General features: G+C 46.2%; 1 protein-coding gene across 1 annotated transcript in view; it reads left to right on the forward strand.

Moving 5' to 3' along the window:
• The first annotated feature begins 20,720 nt into the window (after window positions 1–20,720).
• Window positions 20,721–27,759, forward strand: part of POMGNT2 (protein O-linked mannose N-acetylglucosaminyltransferase 2 (beta 1,4-)) — a 33,107-nt gene continuing 26,068 nt past the window's right edge. The window contains exons 1-2 of the mRNA XM_059818913.1: window positions 20,721–20,755; window positions 23,055–23,185. The gene's annotated coding sequence lies outside the window, so the exon portion shown is untranslated. The remainder of the gene's footprint in view (window positions 20,756–23,054; window positions 23,186–27,759) is intronic.

Raw genomic sequence — 27,759 nt, forward strand, 5'->3', positions numbered from 1 at the left:
TTGTGCTTTGCCCATCTCCAGGGGCACAGCTGAGATCTGGGATGAAGTGATGCCCCAGCTGGCCTTGGAGCTGCCAGGCCTCCACGCTGGCAACTGGGAAAGGCGGTGGAGGATGCAGGCGCTGTCCGTCCTGTGTGTTAAAGTACAAACCGTCTGGCTGGGGTTGTGTGCCTCTCTTTAAAACAGCTGGTGGAAAGGAAAAGCGTAATCTGAGGCTGGCTTTGGGCTCTTCTGCCTCCTCAGGGCTGTATCCCACGGTGCATTTCCAGAAAGCGTGGTTTTGCATGGCGGGAGGTTTCCCGACCGGCTCTCCCTCACCGTCAGGCAGGAGGAATGGCTCAAGGTGCCAGACAAAACCAGCACAGCGGTGGCGGTCTTGCTGAGCGGGAAGGCTGCAGGCGTGTGCCTGCATAGCACGGTGAGCAGTTCAATAAGCTTCCCGTCCCTGACAGTGAGCCCAGGACCGGTGCCCCAAAAGTGGCGGGGGGAGAAAGCCGGGGTGCGTAATGCGGACCTGCCGTTGCACGTCTGCCTCGACTATCGCACAGCAGCCCCGCAGCTGCTGCAGGAGGATGCTGCGCTTGTGCCGACCCGGCAAGCAGCCTGCCCAGCATGAGGGCGTTCGAACTGGGTCAGCAAATGCGAAAGGCAGCAGATGTGAAACTCATGGCTCCACAAGGTACTGAGAAGAAGGGTGGAGGAAGAAAAATGAATATGCGCCAGGGAAGCAAAAACTACAGTGGGCGAGGGATGTTTGTATAAATAAAACTAATTGCCCGGCATGATGGTGGCTCTAATTCTGCTGTTTATATCTTTTTCTTTCCAGGTTGTGCCCATCCCAGTTGCAGGTGCAGCACAGCTTCCTGCAAAAAGCCACAAAGCAGACCAGCAGCAACGGGAAAACTTCCCTAGATGCCTCTCCCATGCCTCTGGAAGAGTTGTACGGCATGACTTTGACACGCACAGCAAAGAGGGCAACCTCGCAGCACGGCCAGGAAGCCAGCAAGTGCAGCAGCAGCACCCGCTCCTCCCCAAAGACTCCTGAAGAGATTCAAGCCCTGATTCTGGGGAGGAGCTGAGGGATCCTGACATCACCCCATCACATGAGGGAAAGCGTGGCGAAACAGAGACAGAGGCAGAAAATAAGGAGCTGGGATCATTTTCATTAGGATAGCTGTAGGAGTGGTTCGCAAATTCGTTAAGAAGGCCAGTGGTGTTTAATGCACGCCTTAATGATGTGGAAAAAGAGGTGAGCAGTGAGGTGGCAAATTCGCAGATGGCCCCAGATTGTTGCAGTTGCTCGGGATGAGGCTGTGAAGAGCATTTTTACGGAGAGGCCCTTGCCCAGGAACTTGGCCATGATTCGGAGTGGCAGGGGGTCCCACTCATTCAGGGCTTGCTGGTGGCACCTTTTGTATTCTGGCTATAGCACACAAGGCAGCGGGGCTTCAACTGCCCCGTCTCTCAGATGGGTCCTGAAATAAAGCACGGGAAAGCAAATTTCGGAGTCCCCCACCAGTCAGAGAGCTTGCAGCCTGGGGTGCAGTGCAAGTGGAGTAACAGGCACAGGGGGCAGATATATGGGCAGGTGGGGAGCTGGGAATGAAGAGATGGGAAAGGTTTTCCTGAGGCACAGCCTCTCAACTGAGGTATGCATGAGGGGGGCTCCCCTGCCCTTATCTCCTTAACTCTGCCACCATAAATGCACCCTTCATTTATCAAAATCAAAGGACGCTGCTGCTCTTTTCTAAAAATCAGCGAGACTCTCACCCAAGGCTGAACTTCAATGCACCACCAGGAATCAAAACAGGCAGTTTTGCTGGGCCAGAAATGCCTGCTTGCCCATATGTTCCCTCTACAGTTGAGCGGTGGCCAAGGAGGGGTAGGACGGCACTCGGAGCGGGCTGCATCCCTCCACCTGTGCGCCCGCGGCGGCCCCGGCCAGGGCCTTGGTCTCTGTCTGGGCTGCGTGCGTGCCCCCCTCACTGACCGTGAGTTGCTGCGTGTTGCACCTTTCCAAGTCCAAGGAATGCAAAAAGTCATGTGGAAATATAATGCATAATCAGAGCTTAGTCATATATATACATCTATAACTGTAATTAATACATTTATATGGAGTGGATATAAGAAACAGTCATGAAACATTGGAGAGAGGAATCAAATGTCACAACATTTTCTTTGATTTTTCAGAGTCTGTGTATAAAACAAAGATAGTGCTTTCAGCAGTGGTGGCCTGCTCGTCGATGTTTGTAAGAGGCTCGGACTGTGGCACTGTGATCCTTTTAATAAGAGTCTCATTAATCTAAAAATTAAATATAAGGCATTTGAGATTTACTGAGAGTGGAATGGGATGGACTGGAATGGAAAAGATAAAGAAGAAGAAGAGGGAGGGGAGAGGTGAGGTGAGGCAAGGCGAGGAGAGGAGGAAATTCAATTTCTGCCAACAACAGATGCCAGAGCCTCCCTCTGGAATAGCCACAAATCCTGAGGAAAACGGCGTCATAAGCCACTTCCTCTTGGACCAGAAAAAAATAGCTGTGTGCTAAGCCTCTGCTGCATCCAGGCACAGGCTTAAATGAGCTACACTGAATGGCAAGACACCAGCATCCCCACTTTTCCTAAAGATCTTGGTCAACCTGCCTCAAATTCAGGGCCTGACTCAGCAAGACGGGGAATTTACAGTCACTGAAACCCCAATTTCTGTGGGCTTAAGTACGTTCTCAGCAGCACGTGAGCCTGATGGACCAGACCGTTTAATGCAGCAGTCTACGAAGCTGTGGAAAACACCAAGGCTAGGCCTCATTGCGCTTTCAACTTGCTTAAAAATGTTATGGTGTGCGCGCTAAGATGCTGGGCTGAATCAAACCTGAGAAAAGCACCTTGTAATGCCATGGTCGGTGAGTTAGATGGTATTATCTTGTACATGGGGGTAGCTGTCAAAACTCAGGAAGATGGATTGTGTATAGCTTCCAAAGCATGCCTTACCTTCACGTTTTCACATATATAATAGTGTCGTGTTAGCAGTAGTGAAGTGATAAAACCAAGTCTCAAGGCAGCTCAGCAAGAATGAATAGATCTTCATAACTGACAGGCCATAATAATAATAAATACATGAAGAGTTTGTTTCTCCTTCTATCCAGTTAGAAAATGACTACATGGGAATCCTCGCCAGCAATTGGGACTCTTCTAAATAATTACCAAGTCAATCCACTCTGCAACCTCTGCCAGCTTCAGCATCTCAATAATTAAAGAGGTACCACTTGTAGCTAATGGTAAAGAGAACAGATGTTTCCTCTTAGAAGCTTTTTCCTTCTTCTTTCCCATCATTTCCACTGCCTTAAGCCATACTGTGTCTGAGTATCTCCCAGTTACACTGGTACACCTGTTCCAGCAGGTCACAGAGGCAAAGCCCAGTGCGATCCCACACCCCGGAGCACGTGAGGGATGTATCTGCAGAAGCAAAGCTGGGTTTATTGTACTGAAGGTGATCACTGTCATTAACTGGCAGGTGAGGCAGCAGCATGTTCTCAGTAAGTTGGTTTAATGCCCTTACCCATTTTCCTGCTGGCGCCCATCACTTGAATGCCAGGCAGGATGAAACACACAGCCACGTGCCCAGGCTGGCCAGGGGAGGAACCTTCAAAGCTTTTCCCACCTCGGCGTGGAGGTAGCTCATACACAACACTGTGATTCGTTTTCTGCTGAAGGTTTGTACACCGCCCTTAGCCCTGGCACTGGTCTGGGCTGTGCTCAGCCTCTGCATTCTCCAAGTGTGAATTTTGAAGGTTGCTCTTCCAGGCGAGGAATCGTCTGCTCGATGGTGCTGTTCTGCTTTTCTCTGACATTATAGCTCTTCTGTGGCCCAGTGTTTTGCTTGCTACTACAGGCACACAGTATGTTATCAGCACTCAATGAATGCCACAGCCGTCTCAAGGTGAGATAAAAGATATGAAATATGAATGCATGACTGCTTTTTGGTTTGGGGCTTACAAGATGCTTAATCTGTCATGGCATCTCAAAAGGCGGCATGTTTGCTGCTGTTTAAAATCTGTGTTTTACCCTGTGAAATGGGATCGTTGCTGTTTGCTAGCATCTGACATAGTAAAAATGACTACTGGAATGCTACAGGTCACTAAAGGATGTTGGCAACAAAACTGCAAACATTTCCCACCTTTAAAAGGATTTTTTCCATTCGAAGCTTAAGATTTATGATACCATAGTATTCTGGATTTGCACAGAGTCGCTGGTTTTGGTCTCAGCAAAGCTCAGTCCTTGTGAACCTGATAGACAGCAGCATGGTAGTGTCATTGACATAGTTTTATGCTTGGTTGAGCTACTGGTGACTTTGGTCTCTCCATTCCTGCATGGTGCCCAAAGGATAAAAGTGGCCTATCTGCTCCCCTTCTGGGGGCAAATGTGAGCATGTTCAAATTTAAGCCATCGTAAGTCAACCAAAGCCTAGCTGACTCGTTGAGCTAGAGTAGTTAAGGCACATAAGAAGCTGTTGTGGCTAACCTTATCTCCAAACACCTTTGACTCCATAGGCCAGATACGACTTTATTGAGGTGCAGGCAGGGGAGGTGAAGGCACAAATGAAGCATAGCAGTTAAAAGCCCGTCTCCAGACCCATAAAACCTGTCATGCACTTCTCTGCACAAATACTGCAGTCCAGAGGTGAAAGCAGAGGAGCTGCAAGGATTTCACCCAGCCAAAGATCCCTTACAAAATAGGCAAACTATCGGCAGCTACAGCCAAAATGTTGTGTTGCTCCGAGCACACAATTGCTCAAGGTCCCTTTGGGGTGGGCAGTGATCAAAGAGACAGCAATGGCAGCCCCATGACACACCTTGGGCCATGAGGGGTAACCAGACATGGAGTGGGGTCTGGCAGAAACTACATCAGAAAGGCAGTAACTGCAGGGGAGGGAAGGGAGTTGATGGGCGCAAGGAGTCAGAAAGAGGGCACAGCAACCTCTCGCCCCATGGTGACTGGCCACCAGTGCTACGGGCAGTTGGCAGTGCCCACATCAGGCCATCTGGCTGTGTGGCACGAGGGATACCAGGGATGGGGAGCAACCCCGCTGCCTTACTCAGCCTACGGCAGAGGAGCGACGAGTGGCCCAGGACCCACACCCTCAGCATAGGAGACCTGACAGCTCAGCTGAGTTCCCTTCACAGACCCCGGCCATATCAGGTTCAATTCAACCTCCAGGTAAAGCTGTACAGATGCTTGCATCCTTCCTAAGGCAATGAGGGGCTGGGTGAGGCAGGAATATCCTCATTTCCCCTTCATTGTCCAAATAGCCTTTGCTCCGGAGGGGTTGCACAACATCTGCCTGCTGGGACAGCTGGACAATATCCATCAGCCTGCCTTGGCTGTGCTGCAGGGAGTATTTCCAAAAGCAGATGGGTGACATAGGTGCTCATAGTGTCTTGCAAGTCAACAGGACTTGTGCTCCTTTGAAAACTTTTACTCTGCATGACCAAAGGCCTTTAAATATTTTTAAAGCCACTCAAGAGGCACATAAATATTTAGGTACAGTCAGCCCTATTTTAGACAAATAAAACTACCTACGGGGACCCTCAAAGATGCTCACATCATGCCAAAGACCAGTGTGGGCTGATGTCTGCTCTGAAGGTTGCTTGTTTGATCCTTTTGCTGTTCGGATCCCTCTTTCCTCCTCCTCTTCAGCCCCTGCAGACAAAAGTGTTGACATGATTTATGGATGTATTTCAAGGTATTTGAATATTTCCAGCCAGCTACCTCGTTCCTGCTACCTGCTCCGACAGCTGCTGTGCTGAGGGCTCCCTGAACAAAGGCTCAGGACAAATGAATCCTCGTCTTCACTCCCAAGAAAGGTTAGAAAGAATCACCTGCCCCTTCTATTATTTCCTTGTCTTGTTATTTTAATTTTTTCCTCTGTGCAGATAGCAGCATTAAGCCCACTAGAGAATGAATGAATATCAGTGAAATAGGGCAAAGATGGAATACGCAGCAGTTCTTTCCCAAAATTATAATGATAATGCCTACAGGGAGGTGGCACACACAGCAGATAACACACACACGCACATACACACCCTTTTTGGAGAACATCCACGTTTACTGAAAAATATTCCTATGTGGGCAAGTTTCTAAATGTCCGTTCCAGTTCATGGTGTGCACGCTCTTTTAGCAATTTTATATAGTGATTGGCTCCTCTCTGTCACAAACAGAGGGCTGCCACAGGCTGGGAACAGGAGAAAGTCAGACCCAGGCTTTGCTGTGAACTCCCAAATCAAGGACTGTTTGTAATTACAAAATGCATTACTCAGGTATTAAAGGAATCGATTCCTTGCTGGCAGGGAAAAGAGAGAGATGTGTTTCTAACGGAGGACAGAAACAGAAAGGGAGAGACAGCGTCTATCCCGTCAGAGACGCTGCGCCAGCTACATCCTCCCTCCAAAACTTTCTGCTTGCCCTCCAAGCCCAGCCATTTGCCCCGGGTGCCTTTCGGCAGCATCCCCTCCTCTGCAGCCACAGGGGTGCCCTTGCAACTCTCCAGTTTTATTAAAAACCAGGAGGGAACCGAGTGTTTTAGTGAGACAGGGACTCAAGCCCAAAGCTGGTGCACAGGACTGGTGTCTACAGCAGGAGCTGGTGGCTCCCTGGATACTTTCTCTGTCCCCCCCCAGCCCTTCTTCTTTCCATAGTCACCCAAAACAGGGGAACAACAGCTGGGAGTTACGGGACATGTTTACTTCACAAGGCTGCCCAGGTAGGACCCAGCTCCGGAGGCTTTCATGGCCTCAGTGAAGGAGGAGTGGCATGGCCCTGGCGAGGGGCTGACCAGAAAGCAACATCTTCCATGAAGCTGTGAGCAAAGAAACCCAACCCTGCCCTCCGACTGCCAAAATATTCCCAAAAAATAGCCAGCTTTAGAAGGAAATTTTAGTTAAAAGCTAGTTGATAACAGTTTTTGAAAAATGTAAGTGCTAGATTTTTCACTGCAAAGAAATGGCTTGCAGCGGAGTAAACATTTTGTGAGCATCACAAGCATTTATTGTGATGGAAAAAACATTTCCCACGGAAATTTCTGATGGTGAAAACAGGCCTTTGTGATGGGGAAGCATAAACAGAATTGGCTTCTGGTTTCGGTTCTTCACAATCTGCGTTCGACTCACCAGGCACAGGGTCAGGGTAGCTCCCAGGAGGGCTCTGCAAGGGCTCATCAGCCCAAAGCTCTGCACAACCACCTCCTGAAAACCACTGTGGGACAGAAGGGACAGAAGCGGTGGTACAGCGCATCCCATTCTGGCAATGCTACGTATGCAGCAGATGGAGACATGGGTACCATACAGATGTAGGGTTTGAGGACGCGATGGGAGGGGAGGGCTGGGAGGCTGGTTAGCAGGCAGCAATGAGCTGGACTAACAGGAGGGGGAAAAATACTAGGAGCCATGAAACGACACAAAAGCTTGCCAGCGGCCGGTGCAAGGGGTGGGGATGCTGTTAAAAGAGGGGTAAAGGAGTTGCTGGGGGAGGGAGGGCCGGCAAGGGAGCCTGGGGAAGGACGGAGGAGGCTCTGCCAGGGCGGCAGCACGCACAGCTGCTCCTGCCAGCCGGTTGTGCCACCTCTCTCATCCAAATGCTTGCTGCCATCACATCTGCTCTAAGTGTGAGGCCGGCTGCGAGTGTAAATGCGGCTTACTCTTGTGGCTCCAGGCAGAGGTGGAGGAGGCTGCAGGAACGCGTCAGCGGGCTGGGGCCGCGCAGGAGTGCGGACAGGAGATGCTCACTCTCTTGCGAACCAGTCCGCATATTAACTCTGCAAGGCTGATAGTCAAACAGCAATAGGTTGCCAAGTTTTTGCAGAAAGCACATTTTTGCAACTAAGCAATGTCGGTTGACTTGTGCTTTGTATATAAACACTTGCCCTTCTCTTGACGGTGGTGGCAACCCTGCTTTGGTGTCGTCTACGCCTAGAACGCTTTGAGCATCACTAGTAGCAAACAGCAATATAATTGTTGCTTCTATCGTGATGGAAAACCATTTTCCCTTCATCTTCTTTCTGAACTGCGTAATCACTGGAGAGCTAAGTGTTTGGGGGTTTTTTTGTATGATAAAAAACTCAATGCTGCCCTCTGTCAGAAATGCAGCAGAACTGGTCTTAAATTGCTTGTCCTTAATTAACAAGTACGATGGGTTCTTTCCGTGGGGCTGCTTTTAACCATAAATCCCCCTCATCGCATCTGAGCCTGCTCATAAAGGAGAGGAGGCGATCCAATTGCTTTCCACTGCGCTATTTCATGTGCTAAACATCTGATGGTGATTAATAACACAGCTCAACTGCTCAGCTCTTTACGGTGACAGCTAACCTAAGGATGACTTAATGAAAAGAAAACATATTACTGCCCAGGTAAAAAAAAGAAATAGTGCTGTTACCACTTGTGTTTGGTGCAGTTTAAGTGGAAGAATACATGGGCTCTCTTTTAAATGCTGATTATCCTAGCCTGCAGGATAATTTCCCATTTCATGAAGGCAAGTTGAGGGCAAGACCCCCAGATATACTGGGAGAAAGACAACCCCCCCAGTCTGGCACAGCCCCCCCAGCTGGTGTAGCTCAGTCCTGCGCAGTGTGGCTGTAAAACATCTGTATGGTGGTGGCGTCCGTCCGTCCTGCCTGCCTGGGGCGCAGGGCTTGTGCTGTCTGGACCTCTGCCCAGGGGTGGGTTTAACACACCAGGAGAAGCGATTGCCTTTAAAGGGATAAAATACAGCTCTTAGCAACGTATCTATCAAATAAATGGCTAAATCCAGAGCTGTTTGGTGCCAGCACACTGTGCCGTAGTCTCTTAAGAGCAATCAAACAAAGAGTGCTGTTACAGGGGACGCTGCCTGGCTCAGTCACCTCTCAGGAGGGGCTGGTGACATTTACACACTGCAGACTCACAGATTGCTGCCTGCAACCCCAAGCGAGTGGGAAACGTGCACCAGGCACCCCACAGCTACCCCCAGAGCACATCTGAGACATCTTTTCTCCAACACCGTGTCCCACAGGCACGTGAGTCTCTCTCCGCAAGCGCGTGACAGCCATGGAGGGGATCAGATGGCTGAGAGGGCGATGAGAGCCTCCTTTCTCCATGCACCCCAACACCAGTCACGTTTGCACTCCTACTAGTGTAACCAACACGCAGTCCTTTCACCTCCCTACAATGAGATGCTACGGGGGAGCCCACCTTGCGGGCACCCTGCCTGCAGCCAAAGCAGGTCTGCCCTCGGAGGACACTTCGGACAGCACAGCCACGCTCTCCAGCACGGGCTGGCAAGGCCAACAGCCAAGGGAAGGAAATCTGAGCTTGTAAACCACCACATTTGGTCTGGAGCCACAAGCACAAAGCACTGGGATGCGTCACTTTTCAGGCGGGTGTTGCCCTTGAGAAGGCGCAGAGGTCTGGGATGAATTTTCCTGAACGCTGACTGAAGATGCTGCAGATTTCACTCAGTTTCACAATGAGTCACTGAAACTCGAGAAAGGCAATTCACCAGGGAAATCAAAAGGAGTAATTAAGAGAACACAGTAATTAAAAATATATCCTAAGAGATCCTGTACGTGACATCCGCACCAGACGGAGAAGCGTGCCTTTGCCCACCCCAGGTTACACGAAGTCTGGGGAAAGCTGCAGCCACAAAGTCGCCATGGTTACAGATGCACAAAACTGAGAGCGATGAGACGTCCTGCTCTGCCACGACCACAGCGTGCATCTTCGAGCTGCTACTACTCAATTGACCCTGGGTTGTGCAATTTAAAAAGAAAGAACCCCAGAAAGTCCTAATATATTCAGGGATATAAAAGTAGACAGATTAGAGAAGATATTTTAATATATGCACACTGTACAGGGTGTGCAGAGGAATAGATATTATGTTATTGGACTGTAAATTGAGGTACTCGTTATGCAGTCCTCATTCCACGTCCAAAACTTCTGCTTAGATTTGTTTATATCACCTTCTGTCCTAGAGGTGCCTGCATTTAACATACTGATGTATTATTACGTGTGTATTTGTGTGCACGTATACTACGATGGAGTTGTAATACATCATAAACCCTACGAACTAATTATCACATGCTAATGTAGCAAATTAACAACACGTTAGTTTCCATCAAAAGCAGATTTCCTTTGCATACAAGATGCAGGATACAAACCCGTGTGGCCCGATCAGAGTGGAAATGATGGGTGCATAATAACCACTTGAATATACTTTCCATGCTATTTTGGCTGACATAAATCCTAGTAATAGAAGCATAAGAAACCACCGAGGGTTTTAACATCACTGTGTTTACTGCACATGATAAGGAAACTGTATTTCACTGTCTGAATGCATTCCCAAGGGCACACTGATACACAGGCATGGTTTTACGGTAGCGGTAGTAAAATCCAGCCTCACTTTTCAGATTTCTTAAGGTGGCTTGCTGTTTTTCCAAATGCTATCTTCACCTGATGCTGAAGGGCTGCCCTGAGTTAACGCGTAAGCACTGCCACAGCAAACTTAGCGGGCAGTATCTTGACTCTATAAGCAAGTCTATAAGCAGGAAGAAGCTGTCTGGAAACATGGGCTGTGTCTATAGTAAGAAATAACTCACCTAAGGGTAGGACCAGAGCCAGGTCTTATCTCTGGCTCTGCGGCTCCCAGTCCACAGGACTGGACCGACCCACATTCCTTGTCCCAGTCACCAGAGAGCAAGCAGCTTTTCTGTGGCAGTGGGGAGGCTGCTCCTCCCTCCTCGAGCATGGACACACATGGGACAACAAAACTACATCCTCGTGCTCGCACTTCTTGCACAGGTGTGGCTCCTGTAGCTTCAATTTAGCACCTTGCTGAGGGTGCGTGGATGAGGTACAGCAGCTTCCACTGAGCCACAGGATCAATTGCACCTCACTGGCAGTTTACAGGAGTGTTCTTCTGAGATGAGGCTGGCTCTCAGCGGATGCAACAGGATAGCTGGCCTTGTTTCTGAGAAGAGGAGGAAACTAAACAGCAGCCTTTTTTCTCAAAAACCTGAGCTTTCTTTTCATTTTCAAAATACAGGTTGGTAATTCCTAAGCTATGGATACACAGTATAAAAGGTAAAACGGTTTTCCTTGGAAGCACTGGAAACACCTGCTCTATAGATAATAATGCATTATGCCACAGAGCAACCCAAGTTTCAGACACCAAATTTCAGTAAATCTGTTACAAGTAGTGGTTTGTAGGCAATGAGTTTAGTGGCAGCATTTGGCTGTAAAGGATTTTAACTGCTGGGCTGGTAATAGGGGTCAGGCATTACATAAACTCTGATTAGAAAGGGAGTCATTTGCCTACCTGTACGTGATTACACGTTAGTCATGTCACACTGCGTCTCGGCTCAATTTCCCTGTCAGTAAGGTGACCAGGGACTGTAATATCTACTGTGACGTGTGTCTGCAAGCGTTTTGGTGCAAGCTGTGCTGCCTGGTGCCCCTGCAGCTCCCACGCAGCCCGTGCACGCAATTCCTCTGGCCTGGACAGGACAATCCATGGGCTTCTGCGGCAGCTGAAACGGGTGCTAAAAGTTTAACTTTCAGCTACTGGGGCTCCTTCACCCTACAAAACAAGGTCTTGGAACTAACCTTTTCTCAAAATTTGAATTTTTATGAGCAGTTACTTTCCTCTGCGCTACCCAGTCATTTAATTGTCTGGAGCATCGATCTGCCTGTCTGTGCTCCTCACACAGGCTCTTGCTGCTTGTATCGGCCTCCTTGCCTTCGCCGGCTATTTGAGACATCACTTTCCCCTTGAATTGTTCAAATATCAGTAGGGGGCATTATTGTCTATGGCTGCCTAGTCTCAGAGCGCTGCCTGTGATTCCTTATTTTATTCTAATGAAGACTGTGTCCATGAACAGATTGCGTGGCGACTAGAGAACTAAGCTTACTTTGGTGGGTAATCCTACCAGGAGTTAATGATCCTAGTACCAAAACCACAGCTGAGAGGCAGGGACCATAACTATCAAACTCATTATCTATTTGAAGAAATTATCTGTAGCATAAATTTATCTGTAATACTCCCATCAGTACAATCAGATGTTTATAGCTCAGATGAGTTTTGTGGGCACCTTCTTTGTTATGTTAAATATCACTATGTCTCATAAGAAAGAACAGAAGAGGAATATAGTCTATTGCAAGTTAGATTCAAAGACAGAAACATATCTCGAGGTTTCCACGTAGAAGAGTGGTATTTTGCAATTTTACTTTTATAACACTTAGATTTTTAAAAGAGCCCAGATCCCATTGACGTCCAAATTTTCACAATGTGTCAACACTCAGTGTCTATCCTCTGGTCAGAATTTCTTTTGCTAATCTTTGACTTCAGAACTAATAAAGTCATCTTCAAACATGACCTACAGCAGTGCTCTGACATGAGCTTGTGCTTGTGCCTTGGATCCAATTCATTCACGTACAGAGGAACTAACAGAGGGATCTATGTGCCACTAACACCCTGAAAATAGGACTTGCAGAGCCTCTTTGCATACTTTGGCCTTGAGACCACTAAGGGGGGTGAATTTAAACTCAAAATCGGACTTCGTCTTCAAGCTAAAATGTGATTTTCATGCCTGGGCTTTACTTACTAAAGATTTCTATTACAGCCCCAGGACAAAACTGCTAATCCAATAGCTTTCATCTTTCTAGAGTCTCTGTCCCATCTCATTCCCCAGCCACATTCTGAGGTCTGCTGTGGATAGAAGGATATGCTGCAAGGAATGCTGAACAGATGGCCTGGTGTTTCTAAACAGTTGTGTATTTAGCCACTAGCCAGTATGAAAGAGTTGGAATTATTTTTATTGCATAGTCTGCACTATGGAATAACTCAGTCATATGCTCCAAGAAGGAGCAAAGACTCCTCCTTTCCTCCACCCCTGCTCCAGTATTCAGGTGAGACCCGTCAGATCTGCATCACGCACAGTGAAGAAGTGCAGAGGATTATTCTGTCCCTTAAACTGGAAGTTAGTTGGGGACACCAGCCTCATCTAGGTCAGCACAGGAATTGCCATCAGGAGTAACCCCTCAGGCCATCTTATCTGGTGCTCTTCCCAAAAGAGAGACCAACACCATCTGACTTGGAAATAGAACCAAGAAAACCTAATAGCGCTGCTGCAAAGGTTAGCTTTGATCTGGGACCATGAGGACTGGCAGCTTATAAATGCTTTGAATGGTACGTTGCTGGTGGATGTAACTCTTGGCTGTTCTAGCTCTCTGTACAGCAGCAGCTTCTTTCAGACAGGTAATAAGGAAAGCCAATGGTAAAGACTGGGGAATACTAGAAAGCTGCAAAAAATTCACGCATTTAAATCAAGCTCAAGTGAAAGAAGCAATTTCCAAAGTATTGGTTTGCATATTTACTGTATTGTATTATCCCATACCAAGAATTACTCATTCCTGGCAGCATTCTTGCCTGTGAAGCACAGTCATAGCAATTATGCTTCCTAAAGAAGTCCAGCACTTTACCTTAAATAACCCAAATGCCTTTTGCCAAACTCACCTGCAAGGAACTATTTTTAATGAAAAGTTTGACAAGTCATGACAGCTGTCAGGTGTGACTTCAGTGTAAGCATCCCTTCACGTGGTGCATCATTTTTGCACATGGAAAAGAAGATTAAAGCTCTTTCACCACTGGGTGCTACTCTATAAGCTTAATCACTGTGCTAATGTGCAGACGTTCTTTTGATACGACCTTTTTTATACTCCACGCAGCGGGCTGTTTAGGTTTTCTGTGAAGAAAATGGAAAGAGACCCAGTGGGTGCCTGAAGTACTGCGTGTTTGTTATTATCCACCTCACTCATCATAACATCCTATGAGCTGATGTGCCTGTGATTTCTTTTTTTTCAACATCTAATGCAGTCACTAGGAGTTGCCACTGCAGCGGTGCTGTCTGTGGAAAATAAAAGGATCGAGGAGAGAGGACAGGCTTAAAATCTACAATTTAAATGCAAAAGGCACAAAAGGAAGAACTTAATTTTCTGTATCATTTCAGGCATGAAATAGAAGGTGACCCCACGGAAATAATTTTAATAATATAAACGAGATGGGATGTGTCATCTGTAAGTGAGGGAGCAGGGGGAAGGCAGCTGTGGTTCACAGGGGTCTGTAGCTGCAGGGAGATAGAGCGGCTTCAGCTGGAGATGATTCTTCTGTCAGCACAAAGTGCAGGAGGGGAGAGCCGGGGCATGCTCACAGACAGCAGTGCTTTGAGAGAGGAGGGAAATTATGCTGTTTGAGAGACGCTCTGCCTTTCTGCGAGATGAATGCAAGGAGCCAAATTCCCTGCCCAAAATATATGGACAAACGTTATATGCTTTTGTCTACAAGAAAAAAAAAAGGAAAGAAAAAAAGAAAATTAAAGAAAAAAAGAAAATTAAAGAAAAAAAAAGGAAAAAAAAGAAGAAATAAGAAGGCTGCTGTCGCCTTGGAGACTCCCCATGTCTCCTATGTATAAATTCTCCGGTAAACAGAGTGCTGAATTTGTGTTACAACCTTGAGGTCCTGTGTTCCCAGCAGAGAGGAGCCTTATTCTTTGTCTTGTTTTCATTTATTTTGCTGTGTTAGTTAAAAATTGAACTCCTAGGAACATAATTCCTGGGGCAGGCAGAATCCAGCAAGGGTATTTTCCTGAGAGGTACAGATGGATACTTGGGAGCCACAACACAGGCTTAAAAAAAATGGAAGGCAAATATTCTGCTAACCACAAGTTGGCAGAAAGAACTGTTAAAAATCCTGTCCCTGAATAGTTCATGAATAAAGGAAAGAAGCTCTCTGGAAAGAGAGATGGAGCATGTGAAAGCCAAGGTGAACCACGTCTTTATTTGTTATCACCAGCCTGAAGAGTTAACTGCTTTTATGAACAGTTACATGTAGAAAAAAGGAAACTACTCCTCTGTGAAGACTTTGTTTTGTTATTTTATTAAAGAACAAGTGCCATTTCAAATTACCACTTGCTGACGTTAGTTTTGTTTCTCAAAGAGTAGCAGGAAGCCAAGTGGTACTGAAACCCAGCTGATAAATCACCTTGGTACTTTTAGCAGTACCATGTAAGTGGTATTTTATTTAGTCTACAAAATCAGGTGCTTAAGGTTTGGCAAAGGCAGATCTGCAGCCTTAATCCATCTCCTTGTGACTACAGATCGGAATCAGCCTTTACACATGCATAGTTTACAGGAAGAGGCAGAAGGAATAGATGGGGCATATTATTAAAAAAAAAAAAGTTAATTGATAAATTATACTTCACGATATACAAATAAGGTAAGACCAGCTGTATCAGGCCAAATCAAAGGTCCAAATTTATGCAGTCACAGTTCGGGTTGCAACAGTTTGGTGAATACACAGATGCATTGCACATTTTTAGTAATGTCTCCTACCAACAGTAATTCTCACGGAAGCAGGATGCAGTCCCATGTTATAGGAATTCCTGCCAGCAAGGATGGGAGGCTGAAAGAAGTCATGGTCATAGGAGCCCCTTTTTATGGAGAGCAGCAGATGTGAGAGAGTAGGTCAAGGCACACAGGGCTGGGGAAACTGAGTCAGGCAACCAAGAGGCAGGAACGTCATTGAATATGGGGGTCATTCTCAATGACAGCGACACCAGCCACTGAAGTTGGAGGGCTTGGAATGACAAGACATGGTTAGCAGGTCTCATATCCATCCCGTATGGAAGAAGAGTGATTAAGTGCATTGCATTCCCCCTGCGTTCAAGTGATCCCCCCTCTCACAACCTGCCAGGGGCAACAGCCAGCATCACTCCTACCACTTCCAAAACCATCTCTGGGTTGGACATTGCTCAGTGCAGAAGGGAATTGGTGTCTTAGGACCTGTGTAATGCTTCTCACAGGACCCAGGCCCATGTTCTCCCATTTTCTGCTGGACAGCTCTCCACCTCAGCAGCGAAATGCATGACGGCATTGTCGTCTTAAACAGGCAGATTATAGAACACCAGAAATAGCAGAGCATCATCAATTCAGTCGCTAAATGACATGAGGTACTAAGAGTGACGAATCTTTCCTACCCGGACAAGAAATGATTGATTTGAATAATTGCCCAAGAATATTCACATGACACTTGAACACAGTCGCTGTCATGATTACCAATGTCTCTCTTCCTCACAGCAAGTCCGTAATTGGCAGGAGTGTCTCAGATAATTTATACAGCAACAAGATTTTCACACTTTCCCCACTCTGGATAGTTGCTAATATTTCATGAGACAGTCACTTTATCATACAAGGGAGCTTTCATGAGCTTTTGGCACATCTATTGATGCCTACTGTTACTGAATTTCTCCATTTTTCTGTCTTTTTTATTAGTTGTCACTAGTAACTACCTATTCCTTCTTTGTATTGTGGAGGTTTGTGTTTAGTCATGGTATTAGATTAGTGCAAGTCTTTTTCTGTATTTAAGAGGACCATCTACTTAAAGTCCATATGTGAATCTCTCTACAGCCTGTTACAAGGGAAAATCCCTTATTTCCCAAGTCCCTCAATAGCTTGCCTGTACCATGTTGTTAAATAACTGAACGGGTAAATAAGTAAGGTGTTTACTTAACTGTCCTGCATTCCAAACTAAGCAGACCAGTCCAAAACCAAGCAGAAGTTGTAACCACTCCACAAAGAGTTAGAAAAGAGCTACCCTCTCTGTTGCTTTGCTGTCACGCTAGCGCAGATTGCCACATGTTGCTCACTTCTGCAGGCAGTGGGATCTGATTGCTAGTGGCAGAAAGCAGGGGTCAGTGCCCTGGTTGTGGGACCAGTAACTCTTTTTGTTCTTTTAGTAGCACCACGAAACTACTGGATAGTTTTAATAGACATTCTTAAAAGTTTTTTCAATATCTCTTTCTACAGAGTAGTCATGTTTGCTTACCTGTTTAAGAGCACATGTGCTCATTTCACCTTGTTTTACCTGCAACAAGAGAAACAAAGCCTTAACTTTCCTTGGCAACACTGGCAACTACCCAGCCTTGGGCTTGAGAAGCGAAACACTGGGATCAGAGCTGCGCTTTCAGAACACCAAGTGCCCTCACCGCCTTGTAGACACGAGTCACTTCAGTGGCAGCATTGCTCAGTAGCAGATTTTTTTATTTCTTTTTTTACTTTTGCATGTGTTTGACATTAGCATGTGAAAAATTTATACCAGGGGATAAGTACTGATCATGATACTACTGTCAGGTAGTCCAGAGAGTGGGGTCACTGCTTGCATTTTACAAATGAGAGATAGTTTAATGAAATTTTGCTCTTTGGAGGCAACAAGTGTCTATCCTCTCCAAACAAATTCATATACCTGAGGTAGAATGATATGAATATGTATAATTTCGTTAATGAATTACATGAATTTGTAAGAGAGGTTTGAGGCATGTAGCACTTTCGAAATTCAGCTCTCTCTGCTGCCCGCATTTAGAATACGCCGAGCCGATGCGCAGAGAGTTACATGCTGCCTTTAGTCCCAAATGGTTTCACTGATGTTTTTGGCTGAAACGGTGCTCTTTGGCAGGATGATCAGACAGCAGCACACTCCATGGATGTCGCTTATTACCTTTCACAAGACTTGAATCACTGGTGCTTATCCAGTTTTACATACTGGCTGGTTGGCCCACAAGCTCTGCTGAGCTGTGGCTACACAACAGGCAGCCTGCCACATCCCTTGGGCTTGTGTGTCCCCCTGTCTCCACCTAATAAAATTTACAAAGCTGACATTTAAAAAAATCTGGGTGGCTCAATCCCAGCAAGATTCTGCCAACAACTTATGTAGATGCTTCTGTCTGTCGTGGTGTAGAAAGGTTAACAGCACCAGTGCCCACCAAATATTCATTTGTGTAGCACACACAGACATAGTGAAAACCGAGGGAGAGCGGAGGCATTAGGTAAACAGACAAAAGAGCTGAGGCAACATCGCACAGAAACACACAGCAAAGAAGCTGGTGGATCTAGCTGACTTCAGCTGAGCAAGGCTTGGAGTGCTACAGTCCAGCGTGTTGATGTTCATGAGCAGGCACGCCAGCGGTTCTGCTGGATGGAGCCAGCTGCCAGGATCAAGTCCTCTGATATTTTCTCATGCAAAGAGGTTGCACACACAAAGGGAGCTATAAGCCAAGTGCAGAAAGTGAGGTGACGACGTACGAGACAGAAACATGTCAATGTTTCCTTGAGGTTGCAGATACAGCTCTGTCTATTGGACTGTAAAAGGTGGCTCAACTGTTCTGGATCATAATTGTGAGCCCATCCTCTCCTCATGTCTCTAAAAGCTGATTTATTCCCTGAGCAGTCACGTCGGAACTGACTTGGGCAATGTAAGTGTGTGGTAGCACATTGAAACTCAAGTTTGTGCCAGGCCTCTAGCTGCCATAGCACCGGTTGAGAGCATCTTATAGATCCCACATCGTATCTACCAGCCTTGTGCAGACATCTTGAGCAACCCAAACTGTCTAAAATGGCACTAGGCACCTATGACTGGGAACCTGAAGTGACTGTCTCTGCCATCAGCATATTCACATTGCTTTCACTAGGTATCCCCTGTAAAACCTTGTATTAAGGAAAACGCTTCCCTACCCCTTACAGGCAGTAGACTTAAACAGATGTGGGTCTACAAACTTATGCTCCAGGAATAACGAATGAACTGTTTTGCATGAAAAGTTTATCAGATTATGCTCTTTTCCCATTGCAGGTATTCTGAAACAGACATGACAATAAATCATGGCAATCCTATGAATATTTCATAGAAACACATTTCAGCTTATGGGTGTTCCTTTTTTTCTTGAATGATTACGTCTGTGTCTTTGGCCATCCATTGTCTGCAATATGTGACTGGGCACTTAATTCAAATTACTGTAATGTCTGGCTTTTTGACTGGTTCATTAAATATTTCATAACAAGGAGGAAAAGTAGCACTGCAGTTGACATTTATCTGAATATGCAAGCAGGTATTCATGAAATCTCACTTTCCAGGCAAGATTTCTACTCACAAATGCTTTGGAGAAATTAATAGAGAACTCTAAACATTGTTGAAATAAATAGTGACTTTTTATTCCAACAAATGTTAATGAAAATAAAAATGATGATGATGGTTTTGCACTGTTGCTATAGTTATAAGGATGCGGATCCAGCATTCTGAAGTCTCTGTAAGACTGAAGTATAACTCACAAACTTAGTGAGAAATGGAGTAGATGGGATCTATTGCAATGGATTTCATTAGTGTAATAGTCCTTGAACAAACTCTGGAAAACGAATCTCAGAAGCCTGAAATTTGCCTTATCAGTCCATGGGAGCTCAACACTAAAATTCATAGAGACCATAATGAAATTAAATTTAGAGTAGCAACGAACATTTCTGAAAACCCTCAGTTCTTGTATGTATCTCTTATAACACAAGATAGTTCTTCGGATCATTAGCTACAAAATCTGCAAGACAGAAAAAGAGGCTGGAGGAAGGAGTTCTAAGCTATTAAATTTGATTTCCCCCAAATGATTATCAGCTTTTCAGGGGCAAACATTTCAACAGATGAAGTTCTACGTTAATTTCCTGCACGCATGTTTAGCAATCCTGCCACTCTGGGAGCGTTTAGTTATGCATACAAACACCAGCTAATGTGAAAGATGCTACCAAGCCATTAATTGTCCTTCTCATTGATTGAGAGCACTGTGTGGGTGTGGAAATGGAAAGCTCCCACGAGAAATCAAAAGCCTCAGTAAGTGAACGACGAAAGCCCCGTTGACTTTGGGAGAGGCGGGGTCAAGCAGAGGTGCCGTACGCACACGTGTTCACATCCTCAGCTGGTTCGACCTCTTGCAACAGACTCAGGATGTTGTCGGTGGTTTATTCAGGCTGTAATAATCTCAGGGTTGCTCTGGTGAAGTCTGACCTTACCAAACCCCACACGTGAACGTGACCTGCCGCTGCTGTCACATTTTCCCCGGTGGGAAGGAACCTTCCTCCCGTGAAGATGCGGGTGCCCGCTGTCTGTCAGGTTTTCCCAGTGCATTTGAAGCCATGTGCTCACAGTAGGGATGGTGGCCCTCCCCTCCACTTCAGCGTGTATATTCTGAGCAGAAGAAATCGAGAGGCCAGGTAGTGTGGGCAGCAAGCAAGGAGGCTCTTGGGCAGGGGAAAGCTGAGGGCCAGGAGGGGACCCTGAGGGACAGGGCAAGGTCACCGTGGGAAGGCGGTGGGAGGGCAGCAGAAAAGTGACGGGGAGGTTGGAGGAGATTTGGGGAGGAGGCGAGGAGCGGGGTGAGGAATGCAGGTGGCTGGGAGAAGCCCCAGAAGACTGGATAGGGAGGCAAGGACTGGGCAGCCTGGGGAGAAAGCTGTGAACGGAAACCAGCGGACTGAGGTGGAGTAGGGGTGACTGGGAGAGGCTAGAGGGTCTGTACTCAACACCCCGGCAGGAAGCCCACCCTGAGGAGACGTGGCACCCGGCACCCGTAAACTACAACCCCCAGAATGCCTTTCGCGGCGCCCGGCACTGAGCGTGCGCAGCGGCCGGCGCGCTCCCGAGCACGGCGGGCGGGGGGGGGGCACCCGCCCCCCTCCCTATCACCCCCCCCGCTGCCGCCGGGAGCGCGGGGCAGGCGGTGCCGCCCCGCCCCGTCCCCTCGGCGGGCTGCGAGAAGGTGGCGGCGCCGCCCGCCGCGGGCGGGGAGGCCGAGAGGAGGTGGTAGGGGCGGCGGGGCCGGGCCGGGCCGCGCTGAGGGGGCGGTTGCTGCCGTTGGCGCCGCGGGCGGCAGGTGAGGCGGCGGGGGGCGGCCGTGGGGCGGGGGAGGCCCGGGCCGGGCACCCGCAGGGGCGGTTCGTGGGGGCCGGCGGCTGCCGCCTCTTTTCTGAGGGGAAGGTGGGTGAAGCGGAGGTGGGGGCACCGGGGCGGTGTCTCTCGTGGTCGGCGGCAGCTCTACGGTGGGGAGGCACGGGGCGGGAGTTTGGAATACCCCGCGGAAACCCCCCAGGATTGCACAGGACGGAGCTGACACTTTGGACGTGGAAACCTTTCTTCTCCGAAGCCGGGGAGCGAAAGTGATCCGGCCCGGTAGCAGGAGCAGGCGACGCTGTGAGGGTTGGCTCTTGTAGGCAGCTGCCTGCACCACAGAAAGGCGGTTCAATTAAAACTCTAATAACCTCCCTAGAGGTCAAAGACACTGCAGGTTTAAAGCCTACCAGGGCAAGTAAAGACGTAATTATGTTCTCCTGACAATTTTACTTGATGGCTGAGTGCCTCGGGAACCTCCCTAGACACCTGTCTTCAGCTTTGAAAGCTTACCAGTCCTTGTGAATTTGGCCCCAGTGGGCACGGGTGCTGAATTTATCACATCCTGCCCCTTTTAATTATTGTGTGCTGACTAAGCATGGTGGAAAAGTTTCTCTTGCCTATGTCAGCTCTGGGTGCGTTGCACATGCATGTTCTGAGGTCAGGCTTACCGGTCTGCTTGTGTCCCCTTGCTTCCTTCCAGCCCCTTTCAACCCAATGTTTAAATGGGTTATTAAGATAATGGCTGCTGCTTTGAAGAAAAAAAAAAAAAGTGAAGAGGCACACTCTTCTCTGGTGATGAGAATAATGACTGTATCTGAACAACTGGTAAAGGCAAGGGAACATATTGGTGTTTTCACACCAGTACCGTAGTTGGATAACTATTGACAAATGCTGACTTTTAAACGGTGACTGCTGAATCAGGAGAATCTGTTGACTTTGGTAATAAAACAGTAATGGCTCCTTTTAATAGCGATCTCAAAACACTTGAACCGATAGATTGGCTTGTTAGCTCAAGCCTTGACTTAGCTGAGAACCAGAAGAGCTCTCATTCTCTGGGAGGACCTTCTCCCCCAAACAACTCTGAAATATGCTAAACACATCAACTGTAAGACAGGGTGTTTATTTTGCAATGTCATTTTCAAAAACGTGGTGGATACCAAATGTGTGAACTAGGTACAGGAAACATGCTTTGCAGTCTGCTTTTCTGCAAGAGTGCATTTTGAACAGTTTATGATTGCAAGGTGGCAGTTTTACCTGGAGTCTCACTTTTGTGTTTTAATTAGCTGTCATCAGAGCTGGAGTTCAGCCTCCAACACTTGTGAAGCGTGCCATGAGCCTGGTTAATGTTTTGGGACTAAGTACCTAGAGCCCATTCTCTATTAAGCAATGTACGAAATGGATTGACTATATGGAAATCTTTTTCCAGTTAGATTTCCAATCTCCTGAATTGCATCTCACTGTGAACTTACTGAGGTTTGCTTCAATTATCTGAAAATCGTGCATTCTCATTCCCCTTACTCTCATCCTCTTCTTTTAAAAATTGTTGCTTTAAAGTCTTTGGTAAGTGCTGTTGGTTTAAACAGTTCCCTATGACAGCAGCCCACATTCAGTTACTGTTCCTCAGAGTTTTTAACAGATTTCTGGCCTGTGCTCTAACACAGCAAGGTCTTTAGGAGGTGTTTTAAAACATAGAGGCTTAGAGATCCTCCACTAGTAAAACTATCATTTTATTCAAATAAACAGAGCCATAGATGACTTCTCTCAGCAGAAGAACCTGCTTTCTATTTAAAATGGCTTTTCCAACTGGAGCATATCTAGGCTGTGAAGGAGCGGATTTTTCTAGGAAGTAGTGGGAGGCAGGAAGAATCATGAAAAAGTAGTTGGCACAAAGGAGAGCGTTAAACCACAGAGCTAGAACCGGATCAGAGGTTCTCAGCTGCAGAGACAAAATTTTGTCTTCTCACACTGTGGAACAATAATTTCTTCAGCTGTTATCCAAGATGGTCACTGAATTCAGTTCTGTGTTTCAGGTCGAGGGGTAGAATGGGTCTATGGGTCCATAAAGCTCGGGGAGGAGTGGACTAGGAAGGATAAGTGGAGTTTCAGGGAAAATGGGTGACACTTCCTCTGTTTTGCTGTCTACCTTCCTGGGGAAGCCAGTGGCTGTTCCTAAGGGACTTTGCACAGGCGGCACAGAGCGCTCACTGAGGGTTAGCATTGGTTGGTGGTTCTGCTGTACTGCATGAATGCATGACATGGGACCCTCTTCCTTCTTGTTTTAGGTCTTCACCCCTTCCCTTCACCTTCTGTGGTAGGACGAGTTCCCTCCTCCTCCATCAACACGCCACCTGTTCCAACACCATTCTGCCTTCTCCCCCCCGCAACTGTCTCTCCCGGTCCTGGAAGTGAACTGGTAGGTGTGAGGTGCTGGAAGAAAGTAGGTTTCTTTCTTTGCCCTCCAAGTACACAGACTGGGCCTGGCGGCACAGGCAGTAGAAAGGCGGCCACTCACATTTGGTCGTGCTAGACAGCCCTCGGGCTCTGCCTGCGTTTGGAGCAAGCCTGGAGCGAGCCGTGAACAGGGCATTGAACTCAGCATGGTGGAATTTAAACTGCAAGTTTTCAGAGCCAATTACTGGATGCAGTCTGTGTCTGACAAGCTTCAGTTTCATTAGCTGCCTCCCAGGAGTATTGAGCTGCGCAGCTCACCTTTGCAGAGATCAGATTCTCCTCTGTGATGTTATTAGGTGTTTTTAAAAATAGCTTCATCAGTCCACTTTACAAGAGCTGGTCTGCTCTGATAACAGTGCCTGCTGGTGCTTTTCCAGATAAGGAACTTGTCGCTTTTTCTGCTGTCATACAAGCGGCTTTCTGCCCTATTTAGAATACAGCTTAAAAAAAGACTACAAAATAACCCCCAGTCTTGTGTAAGGATTTATGTGTTTGGTTTAGGAACAACTGAACACTCCTTATTTAACTGCTTTGGACAGTATTGGTTTATGAAGAAGATAGGATCAAACTCAATGCAGAATTGAAGGTAATAACTTCATATACCTGTGTCTTGAGGAAATCTTGATGATAAGATCTCTTATATAACAAAGTGACAATAGGCCAAAGATTTCTTCTTTTTTTTTCCTTTCAGTGCCCATTAGAAGTTCATTAGCTTTTAAAAGGATCTGAAGTACTACATTGTGCATGTATGTGTATAATCTATATGATGGTGGGAAGCAACCAGACAAAATAGGTTAATAATCTCAATCTCTTCTGAGGGTCTGAAAAGTAGTTGTGTGCTTGTGCACACCAGGAGTATCGCGGGGAAACTGCAATTGCATGACATACCTAGTAATTCATTCTATAATGATGTATGCAGGAGCAATATTCTAATTTACTCATTTCTTTGATGTTTTGTGACCAGCTGGCATTTTTAAAAAGTTCTATTAATTCTGTGGGAATTTGATAATGGCTGATTGCTAGGGGATCAGAGAGTAGCAGTCAAAGTGAGGCTCCTGACTTCTCTGCTGTCAAAAGGGAGGCAGCCCTCTGCAGCCTCATTTGTAAGCTGCTATCCTCTTAGAAATCCTTGCTCAAGAATATTCACTCATGTCCTCAGCATAAATTGGGAACTTGTTGATCGCTCTTGATTAATTCAACTGTGCTCCATGAACCAGTCACTTACTATTACAGGAAAAAAGCACCAGGGAGATCATGGCTTATTGCAGGACCCAGTGCACTGTGAATTTTCATAGGAAAGCCCTTTACTCTTTTCCTCGTTCCCTCATTCTCACTTGCTTCTCGGTTCCTTTCCTTTCCTTTTTCTTTTCTGTTTCTGTCTTTTTCACCATGCCTTTGACTTAGGTCTATTCATGTACTTTAAGCACCTGCCTAAGTGTTTGCAGCATAGGATGTAAGTACCTATTTGCACTGTAACATCAAAGGATCACATTTCAAAATTACAACTTTTCCTTTGAACAAGAAGAAGAAAAATGTTCCTGGTTGCTATGGTGATGAGCACTATATAAAGGCCTATAAATAAAGTAAACAGCTGATTCTTGGACTTTGATTTGCAGTATTTTTGCTTTTCTAATGAGATATAATTAAATATCAAAAAGGGAGGTGACATTTTACCGATTTTATTAAATACATATTATTCTTATGCCTTCTGTTTTACAGTATTTCTGCTGAGAACAATTAGATAGTAAGTTGTTTATTTTTCTCTCTGTAGAAAGTTGATGTTTTGAAAAATCACATTCTAGTATTTATAGAAAAAACTTAGATGCCAAAAGGCACTCCACTAAAAAGGTGGTGTCCATTTTAAGTTTAATCAGAACATGCATTTTGAGCTAAATGCCTATTTTTCTTATCTCTAAGAGACTATTATGTGCTGTCACAACATTTAAGTTCCAGTCAAAAGTGTCTGTAGATGTAATTATGTTCCTCTGCAGTATTTCAGACCCCACTGGTGCACAACAGCAAAACTTGAAAATGTCACTGACTTTTCTTTTATGCTAAAATGACAAAGGCAGAGTGAAAAATCAGATATTCCTTGCTGAAGTTTGAGGGGGAGGGGAGAATTGACTTTTGTAAGCCTTTTGTTCTCAAGGTCCATGAGGTAAAAGTAGCTTCCTCTCTGTGTTAAAGGTGATAATTGTAAAATGGATTGGATGGAGACAATAAACTGCTTCTTCAGAAATCACCGATTAGCCATCAGCTGTTGCTAAAAAAGCCCTTTTCATTAGGAATCTCTGGAGCCCAGTCCACTCACTTGCAGTTTCTGAAGCATGACTGCAGCCCAGTTTCCCACCAGTGCACTGAAGTATTCCCCCTCATAGGTATTTCTCACTAGGAAATAGGTGCACTTTGTTTAACAGCAAAGGAGAGTTTATAATGGAAGGAACTTTCCTTAGGGGAAGGAAAATAGGTATTTATAATACACAAAAATACTCCTTTGTTAAAGGCTCAGTCTAGTTTCTTGGTGGAAACTGATTTTGCCCCAGTGGCCTGAAGAGAGATTTCTTCAGTCCTAAGCTGTGGAGCACAGCTTGTGCACTGGTAGGGAGTAGATCTGCTTTCTACCACAGTCACAGCTTTGTATTCAAAGAAGCTCTCAGATTTCCAAAGAACTTTGAAGCACTGTCCTGTCCGTCCTGTCCTGTTAAACGTTTGGTAAAGTAACACCACGTTATTCACTGTCTTCATTCCCTTTGTGCATTCAGATCTACTTGCTTTACCAATTTAAAATCTATCTGACTGAATACCTTTTACTTCAGAGCATGTGTAACTGGGAGGACAAGGATACACAGTATTTTTTTCCAGCTACACACAGTTGCTTTGCACAGAGCAAAACATGTATGTCTGCACACATCTATTGAAGGTAGGGGCAGAACAGGAGCAAGGCATGGTGTCCCTGAAGGTCTCGCTTGAGCAGTGACAGCCTGCGGAGGTTTGATTTATGTTTCGTAGGCCTGTCACTTTTGTCCCAGCTGAGCTGCTGCTGTGGCCAGGCTGGTCACACTCACCTGAAGAACAGTGACAGCTTCAGTGTTTTCCTGGCAGTGAATTAACCCCAGAGCTGCCTCTGAACCTGGTACTTTGTGCCATGGGACTGCGCTGACCTCCCAGAGGGTGGCACAGAGTCCTGACCCTGACCCTGTGCCTGCCTCAGCACTGTGTTTTGTGTGGGCCTGAGACCGGAATCAGGAGCAGGTTGCGCTCTCTACTTGCTGGAAGGTGGCTTGAGCTTTGCGTGTATCAAAGGCAGTTCTACCTGCATTGAGGTTAGGCCTGGACCAGTCAGTGTTTGACTTGCAGATCTCAGCTGCCTGCACAGGATTGTGTGGCTGACAGCGGACAAGGCAATCCAAGGTCTCTCCCAAAAGGGCCATTGCAAAGGCTGATGAGGTTTGAAGGCAGCCTGAACCCAAACAGAATTTGTGCTGCCTATAAGAGCAACAGAGAGATAGGAAGGGAGTCTTGAAAGTGCTCAAAGTTTGCAGCTACCCCTAGGGCTAACTGCTTGAGTTTGGTGTACCTGGAGACCATGTTGATGCTGGAGCAGGACCAGGCTCCAGAGTCATTGAGAGAGTTTTCTCAATTGGAAAGCATCATTATTACTAGTACATACTGCCTTTTAATGGAGTGGCATCTTTATTTAGAAGCCTTTTCTTAGGGTACGAGGATGAAGTACACATATTGATATTAATGACAGGATGAGCTCCTGAGGACAAGAGGTGGAGCTATTGTGTGTCTCCTTTTCCAGCATGGATAGGACAAAGGGTGAAACAGTGCATATACCAGATTATTATTTTTTTTTTCTTCAGTTCTGCTTTTCTGTTTTTTTTTTTTTCTTCTTTCAATTTTTTTTTTTTTAATGGATGGATATGATCCAGGACCATCTGGTAGAATTTGCCGTTGTCACATCTAGGTTTTCTGATGTATTGCCTGTCAAGTTATATTGTATGTTCAGATGAGTTTCTCATATGATGTGCTGACAACTACTGACAGCTTTGAGATGGGAAGTTGGAAGCTTGGGGGAAAGAAGGGAGGGGCAGAGTTAGCTTTAAAAATGTAACCTTGCTGGGATTTCACTTCTGGTACCTATGGTTGACCTTTTTTTTTAGTAAAGAAAGGTGAATGAGTAAACTTTAAACCATATGCATCTAAGTGCACGTAAGGTACTGTAATTAAACTTGGAAGGTTTGTAGTCCACTCCTAGTTTTGTCATTGATTTTTTTTTTTTTTTTCCTCTTTGACACTGGGTTCCTCACTTAATCTTTCTCTGTCTTTTACTCTTCATCTGTAGATGCTCTTCCACTTATTTAAATTTCAGCCTTTCCTTCCTGCTTTACGCCGCAATCCTTCCCCAGTCCCTCCTTAGAAAGGAAATCTCAAAACATTTCTGTTTTTATTAGGATACCACCAGGTATCCTAATAATCGTAGTATCCCGGAATCCTAATCCTAAATCCTAATATCCTAATAATTCTGTAGTA

This window comes from Gavia stellata, chromosome 6 (genome assembly GCF_030936135.1).
Source record: "Gavia stellata isolate bGavSte3 chromosome 6, bGavSte3.hap2, whole genome shotgun sequence".
NCBI lineage: Eukaryota > Metazoa > Chordata > Aves > Gaviiformes > Gaviidae > Gavia > Gavia stellata.